The sequence below is a fragment of the Prionailurus bengalensis genome, chromosome D1 (assembly GCF_016509475.1).
Source record: "Prionailurus bengalensis isolate Pbe53 chromosome D1, Fcat_Pben_1.1_paternal_pri, whole genome shotgun sequence".
NCBI classification, from domain to species: domain Eukaryota; kingdom Metazoa; phylum Chordata; class Mammalia; order Carnivora; family Felidae; genus Prionailurus; species Prionailurus bengalensis.
In genome coordinates this window covers 71001164-71015297 of record NC_057346.1, presented here as the reverse complement: position 1 = coordinate 71015297, position 14134 = coordinate 71001164, and the positions used below count along the sequence as shown (strand labels likewise).

At 39.9% G+C, this 14134-nt stretch overlaps 1 protein-coding gene across 2 annotated transcripts in view; it reads left to right on the top strand.

Annotated features, from left to right (window-relative positions):
- The window catches only part of RRAS2 (RAS related 2), a 75950-nt gene that overhangs the window by 40528 nt on the left and 21288 nt on the right, over window positions 1-14134 (top strand). The window contains exon 1 of one of the 2 annotated variants that reach the window (XM_043580727.1): window positions 414-432. The exons of the other annotated variant lie outside the window; for it this stretch is intronic. The gene's annotated coding sequence lies outside the window, so the exon portion shown is untranslated. Of the gene's footprint in view, window positions 1-413; window positions 433-14134 lie in introns of those variants that run through there. 2 annotated transcript variants of the gene reach the window in all.

Here is a 14134-nt window from a genome sequence, read left to right as displayed (position 1 = left end):
GGGTCATCTCACTTAAGTGTTGATTGAAATGAGAGTTTCTTCAGAACACTTCTGCAGGAGGAGGCAAATATTTAAGAGGAGGGCCTGGTAAATGTTAATAAGTAGTTCACGATGACTTCTACTTTCCCCTCCTGCATCCATTCTGTCTTTCTCCTGTGGTTGATTGTCTTGCTTCATACTGACGCCTACCTCAGTGACAAAGTATTAGTACACTTTACCTGAATTTGTTGCTTTTAGCAGATTCCAGTGAAGTGAAAGACTAAGAATGTTATGTTTTTATTTATGATATAGTATTATCTTATGAGTATCCTTTGAATATTGCACTGTGCCAAAGTCACTTCTCATTATGTAAATGAGGAAATGGGGAGTCCTTGTGTTTAGGGACATAATGTTTATTTTAGTCCATGGTGAAGAACGACCAAACTTCTGCACGTAAGTTTCTGCTTTAGAAGAATCTTCTTCTGCACTATTTTTTGTTACTTTTATTGGTTTGAGATTATCGTATTTATAAGTAGCTCTGTGATTATGAGACTTGGGGCTTTCACACCCTTATCACTGTAAATCATCTGATTTGCTTGAAAGGTAGTGTAGGTCTAGTCTCCCTTTATCTTGCCCCTGAGTACCTTAATTATCAGTCTTGCAAAATCTAGATGTAATCTTAGTGCTAGAAGAAACTGTTTAGTGGCCCTAGTTTTCCATAGCTTTTATATGTAGGTGATTAGAAAACTGAGACCTTAATTACTATTTTTCTGGAAATGATTTTCATGTAAATTTTTTAAAAATAGACTTTATTTGAGAAAAGTTTTAGGGGTGCGTGGATTAAACGCCTGTCTCTTGATTTTGGCTCAGGTCATAATCTCAGGGTTTGTGAGTTTGAGCCCCACTTGGGGCTCTGCACTGACAATGTGGAGCCTGCCTGGGATTCTCTCTCTCTCTGCGCCTCTCTCTTCCCCTCTCTTTCTGCCCCTCCCCTGCTCGCTCTCTCAAAAAAATAAAAAATGTTAAAAAAAGTTTTGGTTTACAGAAAAATTGAGAAGATAAAACAAAGTTTCCGTATACCCAGCACCCGGTTTCTCTATTATTAACCTCTTAAATTATATGGTATGTTTTTTAATAACTAACGAACCAATATTGATACTTTATTATTAACCGAAGTTAATACTTTATTCAGGTTTCCATAGTTCTTTTTTTTTTTTTTTTTTAATTTTTTTTAACGTTTTATTTATTTTTGAGACAGAGAGAGACAGAGCATGAACGGGGGAGGGGCAGAGAGAGGGGAGAGACACAGAATCGGAAGCAGGCTCCAGGCTCTGAGCCATCAGCCCAGAGCCTGACGCGGGGCTCGAACTCACGGACCGCGAGATCGTGACCTGGCTGAAGTCGGACGCTTAACCAACTGAGCCACCCAGGCGCCCCTAGGTTTCCATAGTTCTTACCTAATAATCTGTTTTCTGTTCTGTGGTCCCATCAGGATACTGCATTACATTTCATTGTCATGTTTCCTTAGATTCCTCTTGGCTGACTTCCTTTCTTTTTGGTGACCTTGACCATTTTGAAGAGAACTTAGCAAGTATTTTTGTAGAATGCCCCTCTATTGGAATTTGTCTGATGTTTTTCTTATGACCAGACTGGGTTTTTGGGTTTTGGGGAGGAAGACACAGGTGGAAAGTGCCATGCTTATCACATCACATCAAGGGTGTGCACTGTCAACACGATTCTTGACTCTTGATGTTGACCATAGTTGTCTGGCTGAGGATAGTGTGTGTGTGGTTTCTTTGCTCTAAAGCTACTAGTCTCCTTCCCCCTGTGTTCCACGTTCTTCGGAAGGAAGTCATTGTGTGTAGCCCACACTGAAGGAGTGGGGAGGCTGTGTAATTTTGAACAAACATATTTAGATGGCAGAACAGATTGAAAATGTACCTGGAGTTAGTGAAATTTTTGTTTTCAACAAAACCATTGCTGTTTAACCTGCATTCAGAGATTTGGTTTGGCAACAGTTTTCTTTCTCAGTGTTTCAACCTGCACAATTGCGTGGCAGCTACTAGCTGTTCCTCTTTACCTACCTTTTGTGCCATCTATTTATCTGATAATTATTTTTGAGAAAATAAAATGAAAGTGAAATGTGGGAGATCATTAGTCAAACTCTTGAATAAAACTTGTTAATATTTTGATCTTTATCGGCGGCTTTTCACCACTTAAAAATATTATTTCTAAAATCAAGTGCTTGGTTGATATGTAAATTATGATTAGAGACCAGAACAGTTTAGGACCCAAAATGATCAAGGGAAAGCACCTTGTCGGAAACCCCCACGACAATAGCCTCTCCTTGTAGTTCCCATTTGTGTGTTTCAATTATAAGGCTTATGTTAAAATTAGATCAGAATTTCCATTGTAGACCCTCAATTTCATAGTTGTGTAACTGCCATATTAACTTGATTGTAAACAAAGGCCTGTAATGATGGGCCTTACTTGAGCAATTAAGGGGAGAAATTGTGAGGACAGGATTTGATTCTGAAGGTGAGTTTAACGTTTTTTCTTATGATTTTCCAAATTTCACAATGAATGAGGCTGTATTGTTTTATAATTAAAAAACAACTAAAAATAATACAATTAGTTATGAATTCTTGACTTTATCATATTTTTTGACTACTTTCCCCAAAGTTAGAACCATTTAAATCCATTTACTTTCTTTCACTTTTTGTGTTTTTGTTGACCAGCTGAATCTTTCTAGTCCAGAGAATGAAAACTTACTTCATGTGTCTATGTATATCTTTTTGCAATAGATTGTAACGCTGCTACTATGAAGGCAGTTCAGTTTTTCAGTTCTACTAGCTTGTGAATAGAAAAACTATTCTGTTTTTTCACTCACTTTTCTTGGGCTTGTAAAATGCACACAAAAAATTATTAGGGAGAAGGAAGGAGTTCATATTTTATAGATGAGTGTATTAGTTTCCTAGGTCTGCTATAACAAATTAGCACAAGTTTGGTAGCTTTAGACAATAGAAATGTATTCGCTCATGGTTTGGGGGCCCAAAACCTTGAAGTCAAGTTGTCGGCAGAGTTAGTTTTCCTCTGGAGGCTCTGAGTGATAATCCTGTTCCATGCCTCTCTCCCAGCTTGCAGTGATTCTTGGCAGCCCTTGTTGTACTTGGCTTGTGTGGACACATTACTCCAGTCTCTGTCTCTGCCTTCACGTGGCCTTCCGTTCTGGGTCTTGTCTGTTTGTGTCTCAGATCTTCTACTCTTTTCTCTTATAAAGATGCAAGGATTTGATTTAAATCCAGGATGATCGCATCTGTACATCCTTAACTTAATTGTATCTGCAAAGACCCTATTTCTAAATAAGGTCCCATTCATAGGTACTGGGGTGTTAGGAGTTAGGAGTTAGTCTTTTTTTGAGTGCCACAGTTCAGCCCACTACAGTGAGTAAACCTTTTCTTGAATCTGCAAGTAAGCGCTGTAAAAGTACTTTTACTAAACAGAGTAATAGTTTTAGTAGCTGACTTAAGTACATACAAATGTGATTCAGAATTTAGTTGCGTATTTATTTTCTCTTCGTGTGGTTTGTGATTGATGTGGCATTCTTGTACTGTGAAATTAGGCTGTGCACATATAGACAAGCTATAATTTGGGACGTTTAAATGGTGTGAGTAAAGTCTTAAATTCTGTGGACACATGCCATTTAGCTCTTGACTTTTTAAATCTACATATTTGGGTATTTTTGTAAGACGAATGTATGGTTCCTTTTGATAGGAACCATGTTTGTCTCCACTTAAAAGAGTTTAAATTTATCCAGTGATCTAGTCTGATTTAAATTTGTGTGCCGCAAGGAGGGATTTCATAGAAGCCAAGAATTGCTGGGTGGATAAATGAGGTTAAATAATCAGAAGTAAGAAGGGTAGTCCTTGGTGTGAATAGACAGAACCACTTTCTGAGAAGTGCTGGCCCAGCCTCCTGGCTTGTGGTTTGGAGGAAACCTCTGGTGAGAACATTCTCTCCTTCTCTCCCACTTTGAAATGGAAGCCATGAGAAATTTAGTTCTTATTGTTATTAGGAGAAGAGGTTCAATAAGGCCTTTTTTTTTTTTTTTTTTTTTTTTAAAGTTCACCTGTGCTATAGACCCATGGCTATAGTATTTGGTAATGTCATTTTTAAAAACAAGCCCCATCCCCCATCCATTCTCGATCCGCATAGGTCTATTCTGTTTTGTAGCACTTGCTTCAAAAATTGTCATCTTTATTCTGCTTGCTTATGTATTGTCACCCTTACTAAGATGTGAGCTCCACAAGCACCAGGGCCGTATCAGTTTCATTCTCTCTCAGGACTGTACCCCAGCTCCTGAGTAGTAAGTACTTATCAAATATTTGTTGAATGAATGACCTTGATATACCGTGGATACTTTTGAAATCCATACATAGAGACTTATCTCATTCTTTCAGTGGCACTTTACTATTCTATAATGGATCTACCATAATTCATTTAACATTTCCTGTTAACGGACTTTAGGTTGTTAATAGTTTTTCACAATAACAAAGCTCATTGAACATTTTGCCTGGGTGTACATATATCTTTGGTAGTTCACAATGTTAATATCCTTCATTTGTACCTATGTTTCTATAAAATAATTAAGCACATTTAAAAATGTATTATTTAAGGGCATCTGGGTAGCTCTGTCAATTAAGTGTCCGACTCTTGATTTTGGCTCAGGTCATGATCTCCTGGTTCGTGAGATTGAGCCCCGTGTCAGGCTCTGGGCCGACAGCATGGAGTCTGCTTGAGATTCTCTCTCTCTCCTCTCTCTCTGCCCCTCCCTGCTCCCGCGTGTGTGCGCGCTCTCTCTCACTCTCTCAAAATAAATAAATAAACTTAAATTATTTCAATAATACATTTTTTTAAGTATAATTGACCAACATTTTTCTAAATATGTATAAAGTGCTCCCCCCCCCCCTTTGAATCAATAGAAATCTTTTGTCACAACATCTTAAAGGGCATCATAAGCACCATGTACCTACACACTGCTTTGATCACGTCTGTGGGATGGTTCTTGGCTAATCCCTATGGATTAGAAGTATCAGAAGACTTCTGTCTGTTGCATAGCAAGAGTGGGAAAGGAAGGCAACAGCCAGTATAGAGTAAGATTAGAGCATCAAATTCAGCAGTGGTTTTCATTTTATTTAGAATAAAACCCAAAGTCGTTACCATGGCCTACATTGGAGTACATGAATGCCTCCATTCATGTACTGTTCTCCCTGTCGTTGATTCTGTCATAGCCACGCTGCCCTCCTTGCTGCTGCTCAGCCATGTCACCCATACTCTCACGTCACTACCTTTAACGTGATGTTCTCTCTGCCTGCAGTGATCTTCCTCCACATAGCAGCGTGGCTGATTCTCTCCACTGACCTTGGATTTTGTCCTCAAATGTCACATTGCCGGCAAAGGCCTCCCTGGCCCTCAATATCACATTCTCCTTGCTAGCTTCTGCTGCTGTCAGCCCCTTTATTTTCCTTTAGAGGTCATATGACCTTTGCTATATTATACATATTTATATGTTGACGGTCAGCCTTCCACAGAACTGCCACAGCCCCATGAGACCTGGATTCCGTCCTCAGCTCCTTAGACATTGTAGGTGCTCTGTTAGCATTTGTTAAAAGTTGAGTAGAACGTGGGCTGTGAAAATCACCAGCCACCTTTACCTCTAGTTGTGCTCCTACAGATCATTCATTCTCTGTTCTAGAAGAGATGAGAAATTAAGATGGGTTTTAGGATATTTGTATGTGGCAGTGGATTGAAGGGAAAGGAAATGAAAAGGGAAGTAACAGGCCAGGCTCTGGGCAGCAAAAGGAGTTGGTTAGTTACCTGCTTTATGGGGCAGTCTTTCCTTTCTAAGTTTGGAAAGGAAGAGAACCATTTTTTAAGTGCTTGCTTTGAGCTAAGCAGTGTACAGGGTATTTGACCATGCCATTTAATCTCCACAGTAGCCCTTTCAAGTGAGAATCATTATGGTCATCTGATAGGTCAGGAAATTGAGATTTAAGATTTATTAAAGAGATTTAATTTTTTTTTTAACATTTATTTATTTTTGAGACAGAGAGAGACACAGCATGAACGGGGGAGGGGCAGAGAGAGAGGGAGACACAGAATCGGAAGCAGGCTCCAGGCTCTGAGCCATCAGCCCAGAGCCCGACGCGGGGCTCGAACCCGCGGACCGCGAGATCGTGACCTGAGCTGAAGTCGGACACTTAACCGACTGAGCCACCGAGGCGCCCCTAAAGAGATTTAAATAACCTTCCCAAGATCTCATACCAGTCAAATGGGATATCCAGGCCTGACAGACTCCAAAATCCACATTCATTCCTACACTTAGTTTATAATACCTGAAGGGGGATTCTGTGTATATTAATAATTTACATTTTACATAGTGGCATAAAAATACTAGTAAATTTTTATGCATCTTATTTGACTCCTTGTAAGAAACTTTTGAAAGTAGCTATAACTTCAACTTCCCAGGTAATAGTATTTTGTGTTAGTGATGTGCTTTGCTGCAAATTCTACAGCTAGAAAGTAGTGGGAGCTACGGCTGTAAGCAAACCTTCCTGGCTTAAAATCTGATATTCTTTCTATTTTATCATACACATAAAAACAAAGGAATTCTTTATATCATATACAAATTACATTTGACACAGTGTAGGAGCTAAACATGCCATAATAAAATTAGCTGGAGTCTTTTAAAAGATCATACAAAGCAAACTCCTCATTCACACTGAAAGTCAAGACAGAGGTTGACTCCTCCAGGAACACTTCTCTAGTTGTAGAGCTGGGACTATAATCAGGTGTCTTCACACGCTCATGCTCTGCTTTTATTGTTAAAGAGTTTGTGTTTAATATGTCTAGGTCTTTCCCCTTGATTCCCTCTTTCATTCACATGTTTTGGATTTCAAAGCCTCCAGTAAATTTTCCCTCCCATCGGTGTCTCCCAGCAACCAGGTTGGGTTCTTCCCACAGGTAATGGTATTTGTGTATCTTTCTTGTGTATCTTTCCAGAGATATTTTATGCACCATAAAGCAAGTAGGTAAACTATTTAACAACATATCTTGGAGATTACTCCACATTATTAGTACATGAAGTCATTCTTTTTTTAATGGCTGCATTCATATTGAGTGAGTGTTTTATAATTTAAGCAGTCATTTACTGAAGGACATTTAAGTTGCTTCCATTCTTTTAGATTAAAAAAAATTCAATAATGAATAATCTTGTACATGTTGTTTCCTATGAACAGATGTATTGGTAAGATACATTTCCAGAAGTGAAATTGCTAGATCAAAAAGTGTGTGTGTGTGTGTGTGTGTGTGTGTGTGTGTGTATAATGTTTTATGTTGCCATCCTTAGACCTTTATTCTTAATGTAGAAATGGAGTGTTTTCATTTTGAATGAAACTTTTAATTTTTTTTCTATTTGGCAATAGCAGTTTATAATTTTAAAGGTAAGTTATTTTAAGAGTAACAAGATTTCTTTTTTAAACTGGTGCATGTTGCATGCTTTGATGTTAATGTGGCAGATTAAAGAAAGTGTAATGGAAGTGGTGTTGCTTTGGAGTCAGACCTGAATTTGGATCTCAGTTCTACCAACCTACTGACTTTGTGACCTCTGATAGGTCATTTAGCTGCTGAGCCTCAATGATCTCATCGGGAACAATACCAGCCTTACAGAGTTGTTGTGTAGAACTACTGTATTTCATTGATTCTAAGAGACATTTCCCCCTGCATTCTGGTGTCTCTGACATTGAGAGGCTTCATAATCAAAGACATGCCATAGTTGATGTTTTTTTATTCTTTCTTGGCACATAAATTAATGTTGGTCTTAAATTTGATGGCATATTAGAATTGATGAAGTAGGGTAGTAACTGGCACAAGTGAACTGTGCTAGGGTATGGTATAGGCAGAGCAAGTTCAGTGTGATGGGGAAAGTTCAGGGTTGAGGTGGACTGGATGGGTGTTAGGGGAGAAGGAATGTATAGCAATGGAAGTTTTGTTCTAGGTAGCAGTTACCACAAGCAGATGCACCGCATAGTAGAAGGATAGTGCAGTTGGTTGATGGAGCACAAGGGCAGATATAACCCACAAATCTGGGTATATGGAAGTTGGAATTATGGCAGATTGTTGGTTGGTAACAGGACTCTGGTCCGGGATTGAGATTTAGGAACTGTGTACTAATTTAAGGTAGGAAGACTTTAAAATAACGGGGCTATAGGAAAAAATTTTGCAAATGATAGATCTTGTGAGGGATTTGTATCCAGAATATATAAGGAACTCTTACAGCGAACAGTAAAAAGGCAACCCAGTTTAAAAGTGGGCAAAGATTTGAGCAGACATTTGTCCAAAGAAGGTACACAAATGGACAATAAGCATGTGAAAAGATACTCAATATCCTGTTAGGGGAAATGCCAATGAAAACTGTAAGGAGGGGCACCTGGCTGACTCAGTCATTAGAGCACGTGACTCTTGATCTTGCAGTTGTAAGTTTGAGCCTCATGTTGGGTGTAGAGATTACTTAAAAAAAAAAAAACTGTAAGGAGACATTACTGTACATCCACTAGGATGGCTAGAATTAAAAAGACACGTACATGTTCAGCAATAAGTATTGGTGAGGATACTGAGAAATTAGAACCCTCAAACACTGTTGATGGGAATGTAAAATGGCATAGCTACTTGGAAAACAAATGGCAGTTCTTCAAAAAGTTGAACATAGAGTTACAGTATGACCCAGCAATCCCACCATTAGATACGTACCCAAGAAAAGTGAAAGCATATGTTCACCCAGAAGACTATACATGAATGTTCATGGCAGCATCATTCATAATAGCCAAAATATAAAAACAACTCAAATGTCCATTACCTGATATGATATATCCATGTGATGGCATATCACTGAGAAAGGAATGAGAAACAAAGTACTGATACATGCTGCAACATGGATGAACGTTAAAAATGTATGCTAATAAGTAAAAGAAGCCAAACCCAAAAGACCACATGATGTATGACTGGATTTACATGAAATGTCCCGATGGGTGGTTTAGTGGTCCTAGGAGTGGGAGGGGATGGGACAAGGGGAAAAGACTGCTAAGGGGTATAGGATTCCTTTTGGGGGTAGTGAAAATGTTCTGGAATTAGACAGTGATGATGGTTGCACAGCCTTGTGAATTACTAAAAACTGTTGAACAACATACTTTAAATGGGTGAATTTTATGGTATGTGAATTATATTCCAATAAAGCTCTTAAAAAGAGGCCCTAGTTCTAGGAATGGCCTGGATTACTTAGCAGATTTCCAGTAGAAGAAAAGAGTTAAGTGTAGCAGCAGCCAATTATAACAGTTGGAACCCTGTGTTGATTGGGAAAGTCTGAGAAGAGGGTGGAGAGATGGTGATGTCGGGGTTGGGAATGAAACAGAAGCAGTTATCAGCATTGTTACTGTCCTGCTAAGGTCAGGCAAGTAAGAGCCAATAGTGCTGAGACTCTGAATGTGGATCTTGTAATGGTTGAAAATGCTTCCTGCCTAAAGTCAGTATTGGCTCTGAGGTCTGTGTGAGGTTCCCCCCCCCCCCCCCCCCCCCCCCCCGCCGCCACGGGAGGACTCTGATATGGACAGGAAGGATACAGAGATGGGACCCAGGTGAGGCCTGAACAGTTGCATGCCCCAGAGTTCAGGGGCTGTCTTGTTCATCTAAAATGTCCCACAGAGGCCAGTTGTTTAGGCAGCTCCAGTCCACATGAGGGTAGAGATAAGGAAGAATAACCTAGCTAAGGTAATAGCTATCAGAATAGGAAGGATGGGGTGGATAGGGACATTCCCTAGGAGATGAGATTCATTAAAGCAAGAACTGAAAGACACCATAAAGACTTGGTGTGCAAAAGGGAACATCATGGGATTTACTCAAACTTCCCATGGGGATAATATGAGCTATTCATTAATGTCCACATATCATACATATTTAGGCTTACGGCCCTCTGTTTATCACTTCTATCTGTGCCAGTTGTCATTGTACTTTAAAAAAATTGTTAATTCTTATCCTTAGGACTTCATTTAGGCTTTATATGTTATCTTTTGAAATGAGACTGCAATTATTGCAGGATGAGAGCAAATGAATAACTATTAAGTTCAAACAAGGGAAATAAACTCTATCATGCTGTAGGTAGAGGCCTCTGGCTTTCAGTTGCTCATTGGTTTCTAAATATTATGGCAGCTCTGAAGGATGGATATGTAGTTGTGTAGGCAGTACCTGAGTTAAGCTTGTCTTACCTACTAGTAATCTGTATATATGAATGCTGGTTATATAGCCTTGGCAGCCTCCCCACCCCCTTATCAAAATCACTCCCCTGGTACTGTGAACCAAAAATTTTTAGTTCACACGCAGTTCCTTAGTTTTACAAGTTGATAGGGTTTGTGGAGGGAAGGGAAAGAAGGAAAGAGGAAATCCTTTCTCTTTCCTTTTAAAGCCTGTGGGTTCAAGAGGATTAAAAGAATTGAGGAGTAAGGTAACGCTCCCTTTGGTGAGCTGACATCATGAAATGGTGGTTTACACCCTGAATAATTTTCCTTTCACAGAGTCTGAAGCTTTTCTTTCTCTTTTTGACCTGTGCCAAAAATGTTACTAAAGATTCATTTTGGTTTAGAATTTTGCTTTTTAAATTTTTTTTTTTTAACGTTTATTCATTTTTGAGACAGAGAGAGACAGAGAGCATGAATAGGGGAAGGTCAGAGAGAGAGGGAGACACAGAATCTGAAACAGGCTCCAGGCTCTGAGCTGTCAGCAGAGTCTGACGCAGGGCTTGAACTCATGGACCGCGAGATCATGACCTGAGCCGAAGTCGGATGCCCAACCGACTGAGCCACCCAGGTGCCCCAGAATTTTGCTTTTTAAAAGAGCAAGCATCACTTGAAGGGGTGAGCTAGGGGTGAACTCCTACCACAGCGTGCTCTAATTTGGACTGATGATTTTCCACCTAGTGCCTCTGGGTGAGATCTAGCTTTCCTGAGGGATTGTTAGTTTTGATTTGAGAGCAGAGAATGGAAGGAATGGTGGGGAGAGTAGTAAGTGGTTTTCTACTTAGAACATTTTCAGAGGGAAGCTGAAGCTAGGGTTAGCGTGGGGTAATGGGAAGTTGGGGCAGGATGATGCAGCTGGGCTGTCCAAGGGGTGCCCCAAAGATAAACTTTTCCTCATTGGTGCAGCTTCTACCTGGCTGTCTGCCCTGGGAAAGGAAAGGAAGGGAAATTCTCTTCCCATCTCTTCTTGGGCCAAATGCCTCTGCTTCAGAGGTTAGAATAGAATTCAGGGTTAATACTGGCTTGGGACCATATTTCAATGGTAGCTCTTGTGGTCTGGCCTTATGGACCTAAACACAGATGAGAACAATTTTTCCCTGGGGAAATGAGCACCAACTGACTTAGAAACAAACATTTGAAATAGAACCAGTTTGTAAGTTGACTTTTGTACTGTACTTTTTCTCATTCCATACCAGGCCCATCGGTTTGCAACCGAATACTTCACTTGAGGTGTGAGTATCATCCTTGAGATGGTACAGAAGTCACATGAAAGGCACAGGGTGGCTATAGACAGTCTGACACAATTAGCAACATTGACTGAAGGCCTGAGTTTTGTTAAGAAGAAACTAAAAGGATTACTGGACTTAGGGTATTCTTTATTCTGCATTAGAGTCCTGGAAGATCCATTATGGGGATCTCCGTAATTATACATGTTAGGTTAAATGAAATACTAATTGCAGTCAGGAAAAAATATGTCCTTGAGTAAAGGAATATCAACTATATTGGAAACATTTGACATAACAATAAGAGAGGGTGTTGCAGGGAACAAAGGTTCTCTGTGACTTGACAGCTGCTGTTAAAAAGTGACACCAGGAAGAGCCTGACTCTGGCCCCAGCTGCCTGAAGTTGTTGCAGCCTTCTCTAGTGTTACCAGAGGGATTTACACTGCTCTTGTCTTAGCAAACAGAGGCACTGATAGATAGCTAACCAGGTCCTTGTGCTCTGGGAAATAAATTTCTGACTTCTCATTATAATCTTCGTACCTAGAGCGTTTTTTAGGTATTCCAGTATTTTGAGGTTCTGACTATATGCAGTGTACTTTGCTTATTAACTCCAAGAAAGTTCTAAGAAGCATGAGGTAGGCCTTGGACATCAAATCTAGTTGGAAATCTATAACAGGGCTTTAACTGGAATTCTACCATATTTGAGTTTCTCTTGAAGCTTGAGAGGCTGAGAATAAAGCAATAGTTACCAGGTTACCTTCATATTCAAGAACTTGCCTAAGGTGGCCTTAACTTGGTTTTGCACATTTTAAGAATGTAAATTTATAAAGAATGTGCTCTTAAACCCCTTTCATTGAAGCCAAATGATAAGGGAATGTCTACTAGAATCATTCTGAGAACTCGACATGTATCCCTGGTATTTGGTAGAGTATAATGAATAGTATGAGAATCTGTGGATCCATAGGAAAGCAGAGAGAAAGGAAGAAGGCTGTATACTTAGTAAGTAATCTGTATTTCAGAGATAGTAGTGTTTCCTTGAGCCTCTGGATAGAACCAGGTTAAACCCTTCTAAAGAGGGATGCTGTGCATGGCCACCTAGAAGATGATATGAACCAGGATGGAAATGGAAATTCCAGGATTTGAGGGTTAGAAGTGTAAATAGCTGCTTCTCACTAAAGTCATGGGAATTGCACATGGAGGGTCTCATGTAAGATTCTTCCAGGAAACCCACAGAAAGTTAGCATGGGAACCAGATTTCATTGGTGAGGCCTTTCAACTCCCCTTACCTCTCCCCAGCCCTTCAGTTCCAAAACTGAAGGAGCCAGAGGTAGCCTCGTTAGAGGTAGAAGAGATGCAAAATGGGGAAAGAAAGAATATTTGACTGGTGCCCCCTGCCACACCCCCACTCCACTGCAGACTTCTTGAAAGCTCTATCTCAGAAGGGAGAAAGAAACTTTTTAATTTAGATGATATTGACTAATTGTCAATACTAGACATCTTAACTATTGAAATCATGATGTTTTGGGGCTGATAGTGATTGAACAATTATGTATAATCAAAGAGTGATTGGAAAAAATTAGGAGACTTGTTAGATTTCATTCAGGAGCAAGGAAGAGCTTGCACACGGAAGAGCTTTGAAGGAAAGTATGCTTCTACTCTTTTGAGTTTAGCTCAGTGCATCATTTATACATTCACATGTACACATATATGAAAAGATAAGCAATTGGAAAAGGAAAATGTAAGTATCAGTTCCAAGGTATATATAAAGTTTGGTGTATATATTTTCCAAATCACAGTCTACAGTACTTGAAGTTGGGGAAATCCAGACCTGTCACCTTAAGGATAAGAGAAATTAAGGCATATTGAGATTGTTTTCTGGTTGGGGTGTTGAAGGCCTTGCAAAGGAAGTAAGGTATGGATTGGATTGGCCTTCATTAGCTAAGACTTACAAGGGCCTACTGTGTGTCATAGGCTGTACTTTGTATTCCACATACAGTAGTTTTACTTTTCACAACAATCCTGCAAGCTCAGTATTATTTCCATCTTAACAGACATGGAAACTGAGGTTCAGACAGGTTAAATGTGGTGCTTTAATTTCCCATAGGTAGTAAAAGTAGCTGAACTGTATTCTGGTCTGTATAACTCAGGCTCTTTCCACTCCACCCTGCTGGTTCCCTGGTGGCCCCACACACTAGGACACTGTGGTGGGATGAGGCAGTGGAACCTAGGCAGACAGACAGTCCTAGCCAGGAAGAGAATGGGGCATACACTGCTCTCTCTGGCCAGGCTTTTCCGTGGCTGCCTCCGGGCAGCCATGCTCCGCCCCTTGGGTCAGAGGTTTCTCTTTTCCCATGATCCTTCAGTGCTGCATCTGAAGCAGGCACTGGGACATGCCCTCCTTAAATTATCCCTCTTCTTACCCTTTTCTGTTAAGAAAATGGGCTTTAGAGATGTTAATCAGTTTACCCAAGGTCTCTAGTAGTGGAACGGTATCTGGGTTTGAATTTTAGGTTTTTCAGACCCTGGAGCCCATAAGTTTTCTTCTCATCATGCTGTTACCAACAAAGACTTTATAAGTGCTTGTATTAA